This window comes from Cervus elaphus, chromosome X, assembly GCF_910594005.1.
Source record: "Cervus elaphus chromosome X, mCerEla1.1, whole genome shotgun sequence".
In the NCBI taxonomy this organism is placed as follows: domain Eukaryota; kingdom Metazoa; phylum Chordata; class Mammalia; order Artiodactyla; family Cervidae; genus Cervus; species Cervus elaphus.
The window spans coordinates 175,490,097-175,512,070 of record NC_057848.1 but is presented as its reverse complement, the minus strand read 5'-3'; the positions used below and the strand labels follow the sequence as shown (position 1 = coordinate 175,512,070).

The 21,974-nt window shown below is 47.3% G+C and overlaps 1 protein-coding gene across 6 annotated transcripts in view; it reads right to left on the bottom strand.

Moving 5' to 3' along the window:
* The window catches only part of NLGN4X (neuroligin 4 X-linked), a 370,297-nt gene extending 355,651 nt beyond the window's left edge, over window positions 1-14,646 (bottom strand). For 4 of the 6 annotated variants that reach the window (XM_043897228.1, XM_043897231.1, XM_043897226.1 and 1 more), the window contains exon 1: window positions 14,309-14,646. The gene's annotated coding sequence lies outside the window, so the exon portion shown is untranslated. Of the gene's footprint in view, window positions 1-13,382; window positions 13,499-14,308 lie in introns of all 6 variants that reach the window. The other 2 variants (XM_043897227.1, XM_043897229.1) reach the window with 1 other exon arrangement.
* Window positions 14,647-21,974: the final 7,328 nt, after the last annotated feature.

Here is a 21,974-nt window from a genome sequence, read left to right as displayed (position 1 = left end):
AAACTGCTGAAATATGTAATTCTTGCCTATCCATTGTTATAGTGACTATAGGAAACAGTTATTTATTAATGAGGTTAGACTCACTACTTTATGTTTTAAAAAAAAACCAGTATTTTATGGGCCCTCAATTCTTTGTTGAATCAAAACAATCTGTTTTATATATGTATTCACTCACATGATGTACTAAAGCGAAAAATCAATGTTTCACAAATATATGGTTTGACAACTTTGAAAGTTCCAAGCAGCTAAACAAACAGGGCATGTGAAGGATTCTATTACACTGTCACGGAAAATCTTCTTAGCCGTTTCATTTTGCTCCTCTTTCCTGACTAATGGAAAGAATTATCCTCTATCTAATTACCTTCATTGGTCCTTTAATCCTTTAAGGACCTTGAGTCCTCATTACTCAGCCAAGCAGAAGAAAGACAAGGAGGAAAGGGAAGGAGAAAAGAAGAAATAAAAGAAGGAAAATCCACAATACATACGGAGAAATGGGAAGCAGTGATACACACGTGAATTAAATATCTTAACAACCTTCTCATGATGATTTACACACACAGGCAAGCTTTTTTCAAGAAATGTGGTGTTGGAAAAGACTCTTGAGAGTCCCTTGGACTGCAAGGAGACCCAACCAGTCAATCTGAAAGAAAATCAGTCCTGAATATTCATTGGAAGGACTGATGCTGAAGCTGAAACTCCAATAGTTTGACCATTTGATGCAAAGAGCTGACTCACTGGAAAAGACCCTGATGCTGGGAAAGACTGAAGGTGGGAGGAGAAAGGGATGAAGGAGGATGAGATGGTTGGATGGCATCACCAACTCGATGGACATGAGTTTGGGTGAACTCTGGGAGTTGGTGATGGACAGGGAGGCCTGGCCTGCTGCGATTCATGGGGTCGCAAAGAGTCGGACAGGACTGAGGCAACTGAACTGAACTGATGCCTAATTCCCCTCTACAGTAGAAGGACTAAGTTTTTTTCCAGGCTTGCACCTTGGACGTGCTCAACAAAAGTGGTGAAGGGAAGAAGGAAGAGGCGTCAGAAACCAGTTTCTAGGAAGAAAGATGCATACTTGTTAATCGCCCAATTTCTTTTCCTGCCAGTGCCTTCAGATCTCCATTTCTGAGCCACCATACTGACTTCCCACCTGGAAGAAGACCCCAAAAGACACCTCGCCAAGAGAAGCTACTCAGATTGAGAGCCACCAGCATCGTCCCGGGTCCGCAGGGCCCAGCACTGATTTCCTGTGGCTTCTGTCCAGGCTGACATAGATTTTGGGTCTTGCATTCCAAAGGCAGAAGATGCCTATCACGCTTGACTTGATGCATAGGTTCCCCCTGACATGAGGTTGCCCACTAAGTATCAATTAGTTATGTTTCAGAGAGGGCTGTAATAAGCCTGTTCCCATAGCAACACTCCTCAACTTCACTTGAGTGACAAGTGGGAGGTTTCTGGGGACCATTAAATGTAGATTCTGGGGACCAGCCTGGAAATGGACTGGCCACAGATGACACAGTTTCTCCTGGAAAATGCCCATCAAACTATCTATCCATGCATCCATCTCTCTCTATAATCCATGTCAATTTTGTATATTTATATTAATTCCTTATATAGGCTAAATTTCATTTACATTATGTAATACAGCTATATTTCTAAAATACATTGTTTAGTTTTTAAGTCATGTTAGACTCTTGTCACCCCAGGGATTGCAGTCCAACAGGCTCCCGTCCATGGAGTTTTCTAGGCATGAATACTGGAATGGGTTGACATTTCCTTCTCTCTACTATGCATTATGTAGCTAAATGAATTTTACTCATTATGTGTAAAAAAGGCTTTCCAATAGATGTTGAAATAAAGCATGTTTTGATGAGTTTTTTTAATCAGTTGTATAAACTATATACAAATTCAATTTTACATATGCATAACACAGACTATATATAAAGCAGACAACCAATGAGGACCTACTGTATAGCGTGGAGAACTCTCCTTAATGTTTTGTAGTAACTTAACAGGGAAAAGAATCTGAGAAGGTAAATATATATATGTGTGTATGTACACACACACACATACATACAGGTATGCATGGATGCTAAGTCGCCTCAGTCATATCTGACACTTTGGAACCCCACGGCCTGCAGCACAGGCCAGGATCCTCTGTCCCGCATAATCTCCTGGAGTTTACCCAAGTTCACGTATGTGCCTGAGTGCTCAGTCGCTTCAGCCGTGTCTGACTCTGTACGACCCCATGGACTGCAGCCCGCCAGGCTCCTCCGTCCATGGGATTCTGCAGGCAAGAATACCGGAGTGGGTTGCCATTCCCTTCTCCAGGGGATCTTCCCGACCCAGGGATCAAACCTGGATCTCCTCCACTGCAGACAGATTCTTCACCATCTGAGCCCCAGGAGAAGCCCTAAGTTCATATACACATACGTATGGGTGTGTATATATATATAGACATATGTATGTATATATATAAGTTCATGTACACATATATACACACACCCATATATATGTATATAAAGATATATGTATATCTGAATCACTTAGCTGTATACACTAATGCAACATTGCAAATCAACCAAATTTAAAAATGCAGTGTATAAATATAATTATATAAATACATAAATGCAACACAGCAGTAATTATAGACACATAAACTCAAATTAACTTTAGCTAGTTTACTGGATGAAGGCTTTCTAGATCCGATTTGCCAATGGAATGATTTTGCACGAGAGATGGCTCTGTGATGTCGTCTGTAACTGTCCTGAGACCCCCCTGTACCCACCTGGCAATGGAAAGACTCGTCAGGGACTTAAGTCTATTTAAGTCTATTTGCTATTTAGGTCTTTGCTATATATATATGTGTAGCTATATGCTATACAGCTATTTATATATTTGCTATATAAGTCTATTTGCTATTATGTGCCGTCTGATTTCCAAAGAACCCGCTGCTGGAGGCCCAGTGACCACCTGGGTCTGGAAACCCTGCGGCGTTAATTCAGCGCTGCCCTGGCTTTCCCAGGGCCTGGGGTGCTGTCCACGCTTCTCGGTAGGTGCGCTGCGGGTGAACGGAACTGGGATGCATGGGAACGGCAGGAAGGCAGAGACCCCCAAGGCCACAAAGAGATTCTCATGAGTTGTTCCACTCTGGGGACTTGCAGCTTCTCAGGGTTAAGGGAACATGAACCTCGGCTTTGTCCACTGTGCTGATACAAAGCTCCTCGGACCGTGCCAGTCGAAGTGAATGGCCACAGCCTCTCATCAGAGCCCTTGCGCACGAAGACACAAAGGCTGGCATCTCCTGCCAGGCAGATAAAAGGCCTATTTAGTTTTGTCTTTAAAAAAAAGAGTGTCTGGTTTGATCCTCGGGGGAAAAAAAGAAAAAGTCATTTTCTGCATCCCAGTTATGCAAGCTGGCGGAATATGGAAGAACACGAAGGTGCTGTCTGATTTCACTCCTACCACACAGGGGGGCTCACCCTGGGTGTGGATAATGATACCCTGTTGAGAAACCTTGCTCACATCGGAAGAGAAAGCTTCCTGGAAAATTAGAAAGTTACATGTGTGCCCCTCAACGTACACTCGCAAACTCTTTAGGTTTCATGACAGAGGTCTCAGCATCCCGTAATAAATCCTAACAGCAAAGCACATGAAACAGAATTTGTATATGCATAAACGGACCACTGTGTTGTACACTTGAAAGGAACACCACACTGTAAATAAACAAAATCCCAATAAAATAAATAGATACACGTGTATGTATAGGTGGATCACTCTGGTGTACACTTAAAACTCGTGAAACATTGCAAGTCAACAAAACTCCAATAGAAAATAGATACATGTACACATAAGCTGGATCACTATGCTGTCCATCTGAAGCTAAGGCAACATTGTAAATCAGCTACCCTTGAATAAAACACATAGATACAGGTATATGAAAGATGCCTCCTCCCGGGAAGAAAAACTAGGACAAACCTAGACAGCAAGATGGAGGGTCAATACGACAAACACACTACCCTCCCACAAGTGCCTCCTACAGGCACAGAAAAAGAGACTCGATGCCAGAAACTAAGAGAGATGCAGATCAGAGCCGCAGTGAGATATCAACTCCAAAGGGCCATCAAAAAGTCTTGCAAACGGTAACAGGCGTGAGGAGAAGGGAGCTCTCCCACACTGCTGGATGGAATGTACATTGCTACAGCCCCGATAGCGAACAGGAAGGAGGTTTCTCAGAAAACTTAAAAAAAAAGCACCACCATAAGACCCAGCAATCCCACTCCTGGGCACATCTTCAGAAAAGACAAAAATTTTTAATTCAAAAAGAGACATGCATCATCCCCTTGCCACAATATTCACCGCAGCACTATTTACAGTAGCCAAGATATGGAAACAGCCTAGGTGTCCATCGATGACGGAATGGGTAAAGAAGATGCAGTGTATAAATACATACACATATACACACACAAGGGAATACGACTCAGCCATAAAAAAAGAACGAAACAAGGCCATTTGCAACAGCGTGGCCCTAGAGATGACCATGCCAAGCGAGGTAAGGGAGAAACAGAAAGGCAAATATCATGACATCACTTACACGTGGGATGGAAAGAAAGGGCACAGATGAACTCATCTGCAAAACAGACTCACAGACGTAGAAAACAAACAGATACGCTTTGCTATAGACCTGAAACTACCACAACACGGTAAACCCGCTATGAAGCTGCAAGTGTGAGTCGCTCAGCTGGGTCCAACTCTCTGCGACCCCACGGACTGAGGCTCCTCTGTCCGTGGGATTCTCCAGGCAAGAATAACCGAGTGGGTAGCCTTTCCCTTCTCCAGGGGATCGTCCCGGCCCAGGGATCGAACCAGGGTCTCCTGCATTGCAGGCAGATTTTTTTAACCATCTGAGCCACCCGGAAGCAGGTAAATCAACTATACTTCAATTTTTTTTTTTAAAAGAGGGATAAACTGCTGTTTATAAAAGAAATAAGGATATACTGACCAGCACATGGACCTAGGCTGCATTAATGTGTATACATACTGAATCACTGTGTTGTCCATGGGAAACTAGGAAAATTATACAAGTCAACGTAAATTTCTTTAAAAACGTGCTTATGCTTTCCCACCATCCAGCGCATTCACAGAGGATGCTCATGCAGGGAAAAAACCTCAAAGCAATGCAGCTACCCAACCTCAGTGGGTTCTGGACTCCTCAGCCACTAACCACCAGCCCCATCCCCCAGCCTGTTGGTGGAGACCACAGTCTGACGCCACGGGCTGAGGTTTCAAAGCTGGCAGGCCATCAGGGTAACCCAATCCATGTCCCCAGCCGTGACTGTGGACCAAACACCGGTGATCCTGAGAAACGAGACCTGGAAAATGACACCACGTTCCAATCCCATCACCGCTGTGACAACACAAGCAAGGAATTCTTTTCCGTGCTTTGCAAAAAATAATCACGGGCCCCAGGTGCACACCTCTCATCACTGCCAATCACAGTTCCTGTCACCTTGATTCTTCTTTTTTTAAGGATTCCAAAGCTTAAGCAAGTTTACTTTTTAAAGTGAGAAAAATCGGAAGTGAAATTCCACATTTGCAAGGACTGCACTTGGCAGAATACGATTTCTTTCCCCCATCATTGACCTTCGCAAAAAAAAAAAAAAAAAAGTCGTACTAATCAACCAAACAGAAGCAAAAATGGTTAGCAAAGGGAAAAGGGGATGGGGGTAAATTGGAAGTTTGGGATTAACAGATACACACTAAAGTGAAAGTTGCTCAGACATGTCTGACTCCTTTCGACCCCATGAAGTAGCCTTTCCCTTCTCCAGGGGATCTTCCCAACCCAGGGATCGAACCTGGGTCTCCTGCTTTGCAGGCAGATTCTTTACCATCCGAGCCACCGTGGAAGCCCTGAAAATCGACCCTATTTCAAATCGAACCCAGGTCTTCCCCATTGCAGGCAGATTCTTTCCCAGCTGACCCACAAGGGAAGCCCCGTAGATTCACACTACTATATATAAAATAGATAAACAAGAAGGATAGATAGATAAACAAGGATAGATAAACAAGTTGCTACTGACAAGTACATGGAACTGTACTCAATTATTTTGTAATCATCTGCAAAAGAATAAATATATGTATATAAATATATGTATGTATGCATAACTGAATCACTTTGATGTACACTTGAAACACAGCTTTGTTAATCAACCAGTAAAGTGAAAAGTGAAACTGTTAGTCGCTTCAGTCTTGTCTGATTCTCTGTGACCCCCCCTGGACTGTAGCCCTCCAGGCTCCTCTGTCCATGGGATTCTCCAGGCAAGAACACTGGAATGGGTGGCCTTCCCCTTCTCCAGGGGATCTTCCCCACCCAGGGATTGAACCCAGGTCTCCTGCATTGCAGGTAGATTCTTTACCGTCCAAGCCACCAGGGAACCCGTACAAATCAACCACATTTCAATTTTTTAAAAAAAGAGGAAGATGTGTCAGGATGATCCCCCATCCTGACTCATCTTCCTCTTTTTTAGGTGGGGGGTGGCCAGGGGGAAATGGCAAGTAACGAATCAATAGTCATAAAGTGTAGGTCAAGCATTCTTGCCTGGAGAATCCCATGGACAGAAGAGCCTGGCGGACTATACTCCACGGGGTTGCAAAGAGTCAGACATGACTGGGTGACCAACACTTTCTCTTTTAAAGCAAGGTGACTACGTTCTAGACCTGCTGTGTAATATTGTAGCTATAAAGCCCACAGGGCCGTACAATACACTGAAACCTGAGCTAAAAGGGTACATCTGTTTTCACATGTTCTTACCACAGTGCTAGAAGATGAAAAGGTCTTTCTCTGGTGGCTCAGACAGTAAAGAATCTGCCCCCAATGTGGGAGACTTGGGTTCTAAGCCTGGGTTGGGAAGATCTCCTGGAGGAGGAAATGGCAACCCACTCCAGTATTCTTGCCTGGAACATCCCAGGGATAGAGGGAGCCTGGTGGGCTACATACGGTCCATTGGGGTCACAAAGCGTCATACACAACTGAGCTACTAACAGTTTCCTAAGATTAAAAAGATAGGCCTGGGGTGGTGGCTTCAAGATCAAAAATAATGACTTCATCACCCAATGGGATATCAGCCACCGGAAACCAAAATGTTCACCAATATCGACATGTCAAACCAAGAAGTTCCAACTGTCACCCAAAACACTTGTCATCTGTTAATGGGAAACCACTAGACACAACGCACATTTTAAAGAAAAGCAGCAGACAGAGCTCTGGGTTCTTTGCCCTCATTTCTGAAGACTTGTAAAAGCACCTTGCCATTTCCTGAACACCATTCTGAAATATGGGCTTCCCAGGTGGCTCAGACAATAAAGAATCCGCCTGCAATGCAGGAGATCTGAGTTCGATCCCTGGATTGGGAAGATGCCCTGGAGAAGGAAATGGCTTCCCACTGCAGTATTCTGGCCTGGAGAATCCCATGGACAGAGGAGCCTGGCGGGCTACAGTCCACGGGGTCGCAACGAGTCAGAGGTAACTAAGCAAGTAAGCACAGCACATCCTGAGATCAAGACTTGCCTCTCTGAGATGTCTTCCAATAAGGCCTTACGGGGTTTATTCTTTCTCATGCCTTTCCTAAGACAGTTACTCTCTCTCTCCTGGAATCAATTCAATAATACCTCATCTTAACTGTCTATTTTATGTTTGCTGAGGTTTCGTGTGTGTTCTGTCAGGCATCCCTTCTGGGGAGCAGGGAGGAGAAGATTGGACCAGATTCAGTTCAGTTTAGTGGCTCAGTCGTGTCTGATTCTTTGCGACCCCATGGACTGCAGCACGCCAGGCCTCCCTGTCCATCACCAGCTCGGGGAGTTTACTCAAACTCACGTCCATTGAGTCAGTGATGCCATCCAGCCATCTCATCCTCTGTCGTCCCCTTCTCCTCCTGCCCCCAATCCCTCCCAGCATCAGGGTCTTTTCAAATGAGTCAGTTCTTTGCATCAGATGGCCAGAGTATCAGGGGTTTGAGCTTCAGCATCAGTCCCTCCAATGAATATTCGGAACTGATTTAGAGACTCATTCTGGAAACCGATTGGCCCGTTTCCACAGGCAGAGGGCGCTCCAGGGTTCTGCACACCCAGGTCAGGTGCTCTCCACAGTGAATGTCTGAAGTTTGAAATTAGAGCCCCAAGTGGCCTGGATATATTCTCCACTGGTGCACCGATTTTACGAGCCTTTTATTTCATTTTTGTGTCATATGCCCACCGCAGACATAAATCCTTCTCACATCCTAGATCTTCGTTTGCAGCCTATAAATTGCTAACTTCTTTCCTTGGGCTTCAAAAATCACTGCGGATGGTGACTGCAGCCACGAAATTAAAAGATGCTCGCTCCTTGGAAGGAAACCTATGACAAACCTAGGCGCCACATTAAAAGGCAGAGACATCCCTTTTCCAACAAAGGTCCATATACTCAAAGCTATGGTTTTTCCAGTAGTCATGTATGGATGTGAGAGCTAAACCATAAGGAAGGCTGAGCACCAGAGAATTGATGCTTTTGAACTGTGGTGCTGGAGAAGACTCTTTAGAGTCCCTTGGACTTCAAGGAGATCAAACCAGTCAATCTTAAAGAAAATCAACTCTGAATACTCATTAGAAGGACCGCTGCTGAAGGTCCAATACTTTGGCCACCTGATGTGAAGAACTGACTCGCTGGAAAAGATCCTGATGCTGGGAAACAACGAAGGCTGGAGGAGAAGGGCATGAAAGAGGATGAGATGGTTGGATGGCATCGCTGACTCGATGGACATGAGTTTGAACAAACTTGAGGAGACAGTGGAGGACAGGGAGGCCTGGTGTGCTGCAGTCCATGGGGTCACAGGGTCGGGCACGACTTGGCAAATAAACAACAACCACCACCACTTTTTCCCCCCTCTCCTTTATTCATTTGTGCTAATCTGCCCCTCTCCAAGAAAAAAAGAGGAAGGATTTCCCATCCTGCCATCCACTGAACAAAGAACAGAAGAGGCTTTGAAAGGCCAAATGTAGGTTGTTTAGAGAGAAGAAAAAAAAAAAATGACAAAACTGGAAAATATTCATGCCATGAATGGCCCATGAATGGTTTACAGGCCACAACAGATGACCTAATTGCCTACAACCACGTGGGCTCAATTTTGAGAGCCTCACTGTCTCCCCATCTCTGCGCACAAGCTGAATATTTTATCTGAAACTGGTAGCTGACACGCTGAAGAAATCAGCTGTGGCTACGTTAGAAGGCATAGTCTGTCTCAGAAATTTTTTAAAGTCCTTAAGCAGATGTTGAAGTGTCATTTCTGAAAAGATAACAGCATTCAGAATTTTGTTTTTTTAATTGAGCAACTGATTTAAAGCCAAACATATTCCTCTCATTTGAAAATAAAGGCATACTGTGAAGGATGGAGAACATACACAAAGAATACAGTGGTGGTTGATAGATTAAAAATCTGGTCCTTGCCCTTGACTTTCACATACAAAAAAAAAAAAAAAAAATCAACTGTCATCAAGTTTGGGATTTAAACCTGTTTTCATCAGAGAAGCCTGTCTTCAGAGTGAGGGCATTTAAAGGACTTTAAGTATTTTCACAGGGTCGCATCATTTGAATCACATAAATTCTGTCAACAGGTTGCACCGTGGACAATACCCAGCCTGTAACAAAGGTTGAGAATCTGGAGTACCAATTAAAACGGAAGAACGGTGAGCCCCCTGCCAGATTCCATGCACTTGAATATTTACTTTTGTGAGAACCGTCTCTGGGTTTTTGTTCTGTGGTCCAGGCATCAAAGCCCAATATTCTAAAGAGTTCTTACAGAGTTGCCTGCGCATTCTGAGAGCAACAAAATGTGTATAGACAGGAAACACTCTTGTCTTTGTACGGAAACCAGAAGCTTTCCACAAATTACTGCAAAGAAAAAAAAAAAAAATGAAACGACCAAGTTCAAAAATAAAAGAAAAACAGCCATATACTTGCTGTTGATCTACATTCCAGGCCAGAGAAATAACTTGACAATTCTGCACATGTATTCACTTGTGAATTTCATAGGATCATACTAGCTTTATGCTTCTTATGGAACAATTCCTCACTTATCAAGCACGTTATCTATTCTTAAGACTGGGATAAAAAATTACCTGGATAGCTGGATTTAGGGCTAAATGTACATTCAGCATTCTTTTATTAAGGGGGGGAAAAAATTACAAAGGAATGTAACAATTCTTCCACCAAAGAAAAACATGTCAAAACACCTTGGAAAGGGCATCACAGCACAGCTGCCGTCATGAAAATGCAATGATCATTAACTCCCCGCTCGAAATCATACTGGTTTCCAAAAAATTTAACGTGTCGTTTTAATCCAGTGATTTAAAACTGATGAAGTAATTTTCCACTTGCTACGTCCTAGCCCTCATTTTTTTTTTTTTTTCCTTCCCTGTCAAGGAAAATACTCTTTAAAACGGTCAGTTACATTTCTTTGGGTAATAGAATACTGAGGTTCTCATCTTGGGGGTGAAAAAATAATTACTTGCAGAGGCCTCTGTGAGATGTTTCTGTTTTTAATTTAGGCGCACGGTTTCTAAAATGCATTTTTTTTTTTTAATCTGGACATAAAGGATGAATGCGACCATGTGTCATAAACGCCCGCCTTCCCACACATAACACAGCTTGAGTGCCGCATTCAAACGCGGGGACCAACCCTGAGTACTTTCGAGATGGCTAGTAACCTCTTCCCAACGCGGATGAGAGGCCTGCAACCGGTCCCCTACCCCACCCACAATGTGCCCCCCAACACACATGCAGATTTAGGGGCCATCAAACCCATTTCCCCTGGCTCCGTCAGCCCCGAGGAAAAACGCTAAAGCATCTCCATTCGAATCACGCCGCTCTCCCGAGCAGCTGAGGTTGCTTTGTTCGGCCGGGAAGTCAGGTCTCCACACTCCCAGGCGTTTCATTTCTAGCCGAAGGAGGTGCCCACCAGACGGTGCCCGACGCCTGCGCTTCTGGTCTGGCCTGCAAGAGACCTCCACGGCCTGGAAATTCGGCCCCGTGAGGATCACTAAGTCTCCCCCAAACTTTTTTCTTCCTTTTTCTCTCTCCCCCAGCCCACCTCCTTCTGCGTCCTGTTCCTCAAATCAAGGGACAAGCCTGACTCCGAAAAGAAGCTCGGTCGGCAGCACGTCGCATCGGGACACGGGGAAAATGGAACGCGCTCAGAAGGTGGAAACCGGGCCGGCCAGTGGACCCTTTCCAAAACTGTGGGATATCACAGAAAGCTATTTCACCCCACTGACCAAATAGAAGGGAAAAAAGAAAAAGAAAGCAAATCAAAATGAAAGGAAGAATGCATACTACCACCTTGTGGATCCTCCTCGCAAGGACAGCACCTGCTTACTTCGATACCTCCCCCCACCGCCCCCGACACCCCTCGCCCCAAATTTCTTAAGTTGGGCCCACCTGAAAGACAGGCTCGCCCCAGGACCCGCCCGCGCTCCGGGTTTCATTCATTACGCGCGCACTCGGCGCGCGCGCGAGACGCCAGCCTCAGCCCCAGGTTATGGGGAGGGGGGGTCCACCCTCTCCCCGGACCCCCCGAGACGCTGCTTGCTGCCCCCTCCCCCCACTCCATCCACGAAATAGCAGCCTGGTGGCTCCAGAAATAAATTAAAAAAAAAAAAAATGAAAAAGAGGCCCACACCTGGTGGTCGGTTCCGAGGAATGAGTCCGAAGCCGAGGAAACCCGCAGCAAAAAAAAAAAAAAAAAAAAAACCCGCTGAAAAAAAGGGGGGCGGAAGAGATGCAGAGGACGTTGTCCGAGCGCCCCTAGCCCTCCGGGCCGGACGTCCGTTCCCAGGGTGGTCCCCCGGTGGGAGGCGGGTGGTGCGTTGGTCGGGGTAGGGGGGCCCGGGACCCCGCCGATCGGGGAAGATCGGGTGATGTGTGTGTGTGTGAGAGAGAGAGAGAGAGAGGCGCCGGAATGGTGCGCCCGGGCCCAGGGCTGCGCGGGGCACCGGCGCCCGGATCTGGGGGTGCAACCTCCCCCCTCCCCCCGCAACCCGGGAAGGCCTCCCGGGAGGATCCGAGGGGAGAAAGCGAGCTTCCCGGGTTCTCGGCGGGAGGAAAAGAGCCGGGGGGTCCAGGTCCGGGGTTGGGGTCGGGGGGAGAGGGGCGCGTCTGGGAGACGGGAGGATGCGTGCGCGCCAGGAGGAGGCGGCGGGCGTCCAGGGGAGCCGGAGGAGGGCAGGCAACAGTCGTGGCTGGGGGCTGGCGGAGGAGGGGGGGGGTGGCGGTTTGCAGCCGGGGAACCTCAGCCTCTCCTCCTTCCTCGAGCTCGCGACCCCCCCGCACCGTCTGCAGCCGACCGGCACACACACACACACCACCACCATCAACACCTCCCCAGCCCGGGTCCCCACCCCGCGCGCCCGCAGGTCCGGCCACGCAGGCCCGGGCGGGGCGGGGGGGGCAGCCCGCCGCCACCGCCGCCTTGGGGAGGGGGCTGGCTTTTGCCAGGCTCTCCCAGCCCCTCACCCACCTCCGGGTACCCCCCTCCCCGCCGCCCATCTCCAGCCCCCCCCCCCCCCCGCCCCAGGCGGCGGATCTTGGCCACCAGTTTCGTCCGCTGGAGGTGGCGGCGGAACCAGGCCGAGGCGCACGGGAATGCCTTGGTTGGGGGGGGGGGGGGATTTGCGGGGCGGGGAAGGGGGACTACTTGGAGGTGGTCCGGACGAGATCGGAGAGAAAGCGTAAGGAGGGGAGGGCGGGAGGAGAGCAGCCGGCTTTTAGGACGGGGTGTGGGGCGCTTCTGTGGGCCCCAGGCTGTGGGGGTGGTCCTCAGATCCCACAGACTCCCCAGCCCCCCCGCCCCCCACCTGGGACGAAAGGACTGGCCCGCCGCACGCCCAGCGGTGGAGATGGTGGTGCTGTTGGGGGGCGCGGGGGGAAGCTCTGCTCTCGAGAATCGGGGTCCTCCAAGGGGCACGGATGGGGTCCGTCCGCACCCCCCGCCCCGAGACCCCGGCCCGGGGCGCCCCGCGCGGGTGCCCGCCGCTAAAGCAACTTTTGTGGTTCGTGGGGCCAAGCGGGCAGCCTTGGGGATCGTGCGCGCGCGGGAGCCGCGTGCCCCTCGAGCAGGTCCAGGCCAGCCCCCCCCCCCGCCGCGACCCCGCTCCCCGAAGCAGCGAAACCAGCTTCCCCCCCACCCCGCCACTAGCCGCCCCCGATTCGCTTCCCCCCAACACCCTCCACCTCGCGCCGCTGGCTTTTTCTCCCAGCCCACACGCACGGGAAGAGGAAGATTGGGGGGTGCAGGTAGCCGGCCCCCTCTCTTCCCCCACCCCACCCCCCAGCTTGGCAGAAACCGCGCGGAGCTAACCATCAATCCGTCTTCACCCCGGGGTCTCCAGCGCGCCCCGGGTCGCTGCCCAGCAAACCCCAGCCCGGTCCTAATCAGTCACGTGCGTTATCCAGTGCATCACACAAGCCCGTCATCTGCTCCCAAGGCCAGCAGAGGAACGAAGGGAGGGAAAAAAAAAAAAAAAAAAACGAAAATCGGTTAATGCAAACCCAGCCAAGCCTGTTTTGTGTTTTTTTTTTTTTTTTTCCTCTCCCAGGTTAACCCCCCCCCCAAAAAAAAATGCACCCCAGGAGGTAGCAGCTGACAGTTTTCCTTAAAGAAGAAGGAGGGAGGGGAAAAAAAAAAAAAAAAGGCCGTGGTTGCTCACAGTTTCCATAAGTGCTCCAGGCTGCCTCGCCAGTCCCGCTTTGCAGGGAGCTGGCGCTTCGGTCTTTCTCTCCCTGTACTGCAGATACATATATTTTTTCTCCCCCTTCCTCTCTCGGCCACACTCATCTGTTTATTTGTATGTAACAGAGCGCTACTTTGTAAACACCTAAACGCGGCCCCGGCGCCGTTCAAAGAGCTGATTGCAGCCAAAAGGCTTCCAGCCCCACGGTGGTATATCGCGATTTTTCTAAGTCAAACGAAAATAATAATAGTAATGTAACGTTTGTGTCGAGATATGCACAGAGCTGGCAGACGACACGCATGTCCACACTCCCACCCACACCTAAGAAATGGAGCGACAGATGAAAGTCCTACTCGAATTTTCAAAATTAGTAAAAAAAAATAATAATTTTAAAAAATGTCGGATGTAGTGAAGCGCAAACGTTAGCAATCAGGCTTATTAGCATCTTTTGCTGGGAAGCACACACGAGTCCAATCGTTAAATTAAAAAAAAAAAAAAAAGAGGCTTTAAATGAAAAATAACCCAGAGACGTATATCTTAAAACGGCACCTACCTCAGCCGTGGAGAAGCCGCATCGGTTATGAGCGTTCCTGTTAGACATCCAGATTTTTCCAGGGAACCCTGACCGATGGTTATGATTCAGGAGGATGTGTATAAGTCCAGCCGCCTGGGGTTTTGTCGAATTCCAACCAGATTGGCACACCGTCCCCCACCCCCAACCCCCGCCCCCGAAGGAATGCGAGGACCACCGACCCCGGCCGTCGGCAGGAAAATTCGGTGTTTCTGGCGTAAATAGTCTGATGGGGAGGAAGAAACGGGGACGCAGGCGGAGCTCGAAGGGCAACGTGAGGTCTGAATAAGCGCTCTGTACCGAGAGACAGAGACCCGGGCTGCAAGAAAGAGAGAGAGACTGAAGCGAAAGGTCCTGACGGCTCCCAGCTCGCCCTCTGCTATTGGACCAAACTGAATGAAATTTACAAAGCCAGCAGCCAATAGATCTCCGCAGTCGGCCCCGTCACTACAGAAACCACATCCGCGGCTACAAAGCGCTTGCAAAGAGCAGCTAATCCCACTGCAAACCAGCTGGAACGGAGAGATTCCCCGGGTGTGCCTGGGGGGGGTGGTGGAACAGGTGAGCCGGGTCTCCCCGGGCCCCCAGTGCCCAAAGCGCCGGGATTGAGGGTTTGGGGCGGGGGGGGGAGGTGAGAGCTTCCTGCGCTCCTAGGGCACCCTTCGGATATAGGAAACGTGTCACCGTATTTGCAAACAGCTTTAACCCTTTACTGCCGGGCTAGGCCAAAGCGAGAGCGCCGGCGGTGGGAGCGATGCCCTGGGCGTCAGGCCGACAAACGTGTTCCTGTTTCCTGACTGATGGTAATGGGAAGCGATGACAGGTAGAGAGATACATGCATACATACACATGGATACATACACATGGTCACAGATAGATACATAGATTAACATATATATACATACCCGTAGATACACAGGTAGATACAAAGATGCGCAGACAAGTATGTTACCGTTTCTGCATGGTACTGGGAAGCAATGACATATAGATAGATACCTGGGTTGGAAAAACAGACTGACAAAACCTGTTACTGTTTCTGGATGGTGTTAGGTTTGTCTTTCTCTTTAGTCGCTAAGTCTAAGTCGCGTCCGGCTCTTGCGACCCCATGGATTGTAGCCCGCCAGCCTCCTCTGTCCATGGGATCCTGCAAGGCCAGAATACTGGAGTGGGTTGCCATTTCCTTCTCCAGGAGATCTTCCCCACCCAGGGATCGAACCCAGGTCTCCTGCATTTGCAGGCAGCTTCTTTATCGACTGAGCTACCGGGAAACAGTGACATGTAGATAGAAGCATGGATACATAACACATAGGAGGATGAATGGATAATAGAAGGATGGATGGATGATAGCAGGATGGATGGATGATAGAAGGATGGATGGATGGATAATAGAAGGATGGATGGAAAGATGGAAGGTTGGGTAGATGGATGGATTGATGCGTGGACAGATAGATAGATACCTACATACATCCAGTGATACACAGATGGATACATAGATAGCTATCTGTATCTATCTAGATAACAAGATGAGAATGAAGCCCATAAAGGACAGAACCTCTTTTCTACCCAGGTGATGAGCTAATACTAATCCCCTTTGGGGTTGGTTTCTTATATGTAAGAAGGTGTGGTTTTGATGAACAAAATACGTGATGGTTCTGATGAATAAAATACTGAGGACATTGGTGGTGTCTGTCAGTTACTCTGAAACGTCCCTCTTCACGTTTGCGACCCAGGAGTTCATCTTTTCCGGCCAACTACACGTGTGGTGAGAGGACCTGGTTTTCGTCACTGGGTTGGGGTGAGTTGGCTGCCCACTGGGGGATAGCTGAGGCTTACTGCCCACGAAGTGGAGAAAGCTGTAGAGTGTTGTGGCAAGCTCCACACAGATTCTCAAACTCAATTCCTTGGGTTCCAGTGACCTGTGACCTTTGGGGTGTGCGCTGAGATGCTCTGTCTGATTTCTGCTTCTGCAATGTGGAACCGATGAAAGTAATCATGTCGTGATATCCTTGTGATGTGATAAGTGATGCAGGGTTCAGGCATGGAAGATGCTGTAAATAAATGTTTGCTTCTATTAGTAACCTTCTTTTGTAGACCTATGGCTTTATGTCTTGGAGGAAAAAGATGATGTCTCCTAGCCATAGGCCGTGCTCACAAGTGCTCCCGAATCCCATCTGCTGTCATATTTGGTGTGATGGCATAGTTAGGGATTCCTCACAAGTTTTAAGAGAAAGACACTTGGGGGACATAGCCAATAGAGAGGAAGGTGATGTACATGGACTCAGGGGACCCGGTTTAAGATCAAGTGTCTGATCTGTGCTCGCTTTGACCTACTGGGAAGTCTGCTAGGGTCTGTGAACTTTAGGGAATAGATCCTTTAAACAGAGATTAAAGTAGCTCTCCTGTGGGTCCCTCGGGATGGCTAAATGAGATAATATGCATGAAACACCCTTTACCAAAAAGAGCTGTACATACATATATATCACATGCATAGATATAAAGAGGTTACTATTTTAATCGCTGCTATATATACATTCTATGTACACAAAATAGATACGCAATCTAATAACAGAAGAAACTTACATATGGTTTATATAAATATTTATTTTCTTCTATCACTGAATAGATATTTAAGTTCCACTAACATAACAGTATCACTAATAATAGCTTTCCTTCCAAAGGAGTAAAACATGGAACTTCAGATACGAAAGGCTTCCCTTACGGCTCAGCTGGTAAAGAATCCACCTGCAATGTGGGAGACTAGGGTTTGAGCCCTGGGTTGGGAAGATTCCCCTGGAGAAGGGAAAGGCTGCCCACTCCACTATTCTGGCCTGGAGAATTCCACGGACTGTATAGTCCATGGGGAAGCAAAGAGGTGGACACGACTGAGCCACTTTCACTTTCAGATACGAAAATATAGATACATACAGAGGTGTAGTTATAAACAAGGAGGGCATGGCAACCCACTCCAGTATTCTTGCCTGGAGAATCCCATGGACAGAGGAGCCTGGCGGGGCCTAAAGTCCATGGGGTCGCAAAGAGTCAGACACGACTAAGCATGCACGCACACCGGCATAGATATAAACGTACATCCTTCCTAAAGTGAAGTTTAGAAGCAGAGCCTCAAGGTAAACACAAAACACAGCAGGCCAGAAAGTCATTGGCTTTGCCAAGAAAGTGTGAATTAACTGATTTGTTTATAAATTTATCAAGCGTATACTGAGCACAGGCCTAAGGAAAAATGCATGTGTGAGTAACACCCATTCATTTATTCTGGAAGACACAGTCCAGTGAATAAGGGAGCCAACAGCATAAGAAATGCAAAAAAAAAAAAAAAAAAAAAGGAGTAGCTGAAGTTGTGGAAATACCTCTGATGCATGAATTCACAGGGATCCATGGAGGTGGAAATGAAGGAGAAAGCTGGGAAGGGGCTGCAGCAGACTAGAACAGGCCTGACTCCAGGTTGAATCTAATCCTCCGGGTTTAATCTCTGTGGTCTAGTTCCTGGGCTCTGTCAGCTGACTCTGGTGAAAGAATCCTGCTTGGCGCCTGAAATATACACGACAGGGCACCCGCAAGGCTCTGCCTTCCAGGCCTGAACCTTTAAAGGTATCATCAAAGTTGCAGAATGGAAACTTTTGCATATAATAAAATATGGAAACTTTTGCATATAATCAAAGTTGGGGAATGGGAACAGGGGTGGGGAGTTGCTAGCAGTCTAGTGGTGAGGACTGGGCGCTTTCAAGGCCGCGGAAGGATTCCATCCCTAGTTTGGGGAAACTGAGATCCCATGAGCTGTGCTGGGGGATCGAAAGGGACAGAGAGAGAAAGAGAGGAGGAAAAAAAGAAAAAAAAAACAAACAAACAATCGTCTTGTTGGAATTTCGTAGGATCACTGTGACCAGGCCTACTTACTTGGACAGCTCTACGAAACAAGGATTCTGTCACCAAAAAGTTTGCAAGAAGCAGGAACACCCCGTCCTCATTTAGTAGAACACATATAGATATAGATAGAGAGAGCTAGTGGGAAGCTGCTCTGTACCGCAAGGACCTCAGCTGATGCTCTGTGATGACCTAGAGGGGTGGGATGGGGGAGGAGAGGGAGGCGATGCATGTGTGTGTGTGTGTATATACATATATGACTGGTAGGGCTTCCCTGGGGGCTCAGACACTACAGAATCTGCCTGCAGTGCGGGAGACCCGGGTTCGATCCCTGGGTCGGGAAGATCCCCTGGAGAAGGGCATGGCAACCCACTCCAGTATTCTGGCCTGGAGAGCCCCATGGACAGAGGAGTCTGCAGGGCTACAGTCCATGGGGTCACAAAGAGTCGAAAACGATCGAGCATGCACACACATACTATATTATATAATATAATGTTATAATATTATATAATAGAGAGGGTTATATATTATGTATAAGTTTGTATTTTAACATATAAATATTTATAATTTTAATATATTTATATAATGGCAATGGCTATATATAATATATAGGCATTCAGTTCAGTTCAGTCGCTCAGTCAGGTCTGACTCTTTGTGACCCCATGGACTGCAGCGCGCCAGGCCTCCCTGTCCATCACCAACTCCCGGAGTTTACCCAAACTCTTGTCCATCGAGTCGGTGATGCCATCCAGCCATCTCATCCTCTGTCGTCCCCTTCTCCTCCTGCCTTCAGTCTTTCCCAGCATCATACCTCAGACATATTGCAGGTTCCATTCCATACCGCCAGCATAAAGTGAATGTCTACATAAAGTCAAGAGGTTGTTTGGATTCTTTTTTTTTCCCACAGAAAACTTATGTTTACCTTTGAGTGTTGTCTATTAAGTATGCAATAGCATTATGTCTTTAAAAATGTCCATCCTTTCATTAAAAAATACTTGATTGTAAAAAGTGCTCACTGACCTCTGAGCCTTCAGAGTGACATTAATGATCATGAATCACAGCTACTGTCACAAATATAATAGCAGTGAAAAGGTAAGAAATACTCCAAGAAGGACCAAGTGCAGAGGATGAGATGGTTGGATGGCATCACCGACTCGATGGACATGAGTTTAAGCAAACTCCGGGAGTTGGTGATGGACAGGGAGGCCTGGCGTGCTGCAGTCCATGGGGTCGCAAAGAGTCGGACACGACTGAGAGACTGAACTGAACTGAAGAAGTACCAAAATGGGACCTGAAATGAGCAAATACTGTTGGAAAAATGCCGCTGATAGATATTCTTGAAGCAGGGTTGCCACAAACCTCCAGTTAGTTTAAAAAAAAAAAAGGAAAGGAAAAGAAAAAAAGCAATATCTATGAAGTAAAATGAAGCAAAGTCCAATAAAATGAGGTATGTCTATACAGCACTATATATGACATATATAGAGTGATGCATATATATGGACATGAGTTTGAGGAAACTCCAGGAGACAGTGAAGGACAGGGAAGCCTGGCATGCTGCAGTCCATGGGGTCACAAAAAGTCAGACATGACAGTGACTGAAGAAAAACAGGAGGGAACATATCTGTGTTATATATCAGTTCAGTTCAGTCATGAGCTACTGAATGGAAAAGATGACATAATTATTATGTTTTTATATAATCCCTCCCTATTGTACACTATATAAATATGTATACATCATATATATGTATGTATATTATACATTGTGGACAGATGTTTATATTTCCATAAAAGTTGGTTGATTGCTGATTCTGTGCCTGTATTGTTTGATGTATACACACGACCTCCCTTCCTAATTTATACCCTACACTTCAGGTGTGCTGGGCTATGTTTAGTCACTCAGTCGTGTCCGACTCTTTGCGACCCCACGGACTGCAGCCCGCCAGGCTCCTCTGTCCATGGGACTCTCCAGGCAAGAATACTGCGGTGGGTTGCCATGCCCTTCTCCAGGGGATCTTCCCAACCCAGGGATCGAACCCAGGTCTCCCGCACTGCAGGCAGATTCTTGACCATCTAGGCCAGCAAGGAAGCCCAAGAATACTGGAGTGGGTAGCCTCTGCCTTCTCCAGGGGATCTTCCCACCCCAGAAATCGAACCAGGGTCTCCTGCATTGCAGGTAGATTCTTTTCCAGCTGAGCCACCCGGAAAGCCCGTGCTTCAGAGAGTCATATTTAAAAAGAAAGAAGTTTAACACTGAGGGGAAAAATTAAGAAGTGGCCTAGATGTGCCTTATTCATTGACGCAAAGAGCCTCCTATCTCATTATGACCTGTACCCACTACGCCAGTAGGGAAATGGAACAACTCTGGTGAATGCAATATAGTTTAAAACTTTATTGTTAATAAAATGAGGTTGACCACAAAATTATCATTGCTCTCTTGTACTCTTTCAACCTCAAGGTTCATTATGGAATCTTTTCTTTAAAATGATCATTTCCTTTTTAATCCTTCCTTGGGAAGAGGAGGGAGGTATTCCAAATTGTGCTTTGCATGTGTGGTGGTTTAGCCACTAAGCTGTGTCCGACTTTGCGACCCCAGGGACTGTGGCCCGCCAGGCGCCTCTGTCCATGGGATTCTCAAGGACACTGGAGTGGGTTGGCATTTCATCCTCCAGGGGACCTTTCTGACCCAGGGATTGAGCCCATGTCTCCTGCAATGGCAGGTGGGTTGTTTACCACCGAGCCACAAGGGAAGTCACCAGCGAAGCTTTGCACTTGACTTGCACACAGAAGTGGATGTGCATGCCTGTGGAATCAAAGCAAGAAGATGTATACTTACACCAACGGACTAGTTTTAAAGAGGGACCAGCTTCTGCTCTAAGACACTGGTACATGAAAAATAAGGTGGTATTCTCCTGGAACAGTCATTACCCGAATCATACAGAAGACAGCCCGACGTGTGAAATAGCTTCATGTCAAGAAACCGATGCAAAATATGGTACAGATGAACATACCTACAAAGCAGAAACAGACATAGCGATCAGACTTGTGGTTTACAAGGAGGAGGTGGGTGGGTAGGGGAGGCAAGTCCTGGGGGTTTGGGATTAACATATGCAAACTATTATATATGGGATGGATGAAAAATGTTCTACCGTACAGCAGAGGGAAGTCTATTCAATGTCCTGTGATCAGCCATCATGGGAAAGAATACAAAAAAGAATGGATGTGCGTGTATAACTGAGTCCCCATGCCTTACAGCAGAAATGGACACAAGATTGTAAATTTAAAAAAAAAGATAATTAAATAAGAAAAGAAAATAAAAAGATTGTTAAATCAACTATGCTTCAATTAAAAAAAGAGAGAGCGAGAAAGAAACTGATGTTGCTTTTTGGCTAAATCCTGGTGGAGAACGGAAATGCTCTGTCCAACAGCCTGTGACGAACTGAATGCCCACACACAGAACTGCGAGTGTGGGTCCTTCCCCCACTGAGTTCTGCGCTGAGATTCCAGCCTCAACTGTTACCCGGATCGCAGCCTATGAACACAGCCTAGCACCGGGGGACCCCGCCAAGGTATGCTCTGATTGTCGCCAGGGTGCGTCCCAGCCTCTGCAGCTGCAAATTTGTTACACTGTGACAGACAGCTGAGTTGTTTCAACACAGAGGGCGGCCTGAACATAGGCAAGGATGGATGTGAAGGTGGAGGGCAGTCAACAAGCCGCAGCAAACAGGGATTGTAAAAGAATGCTGAGCGGGGCTTCCCTGGGGGAGCCAGT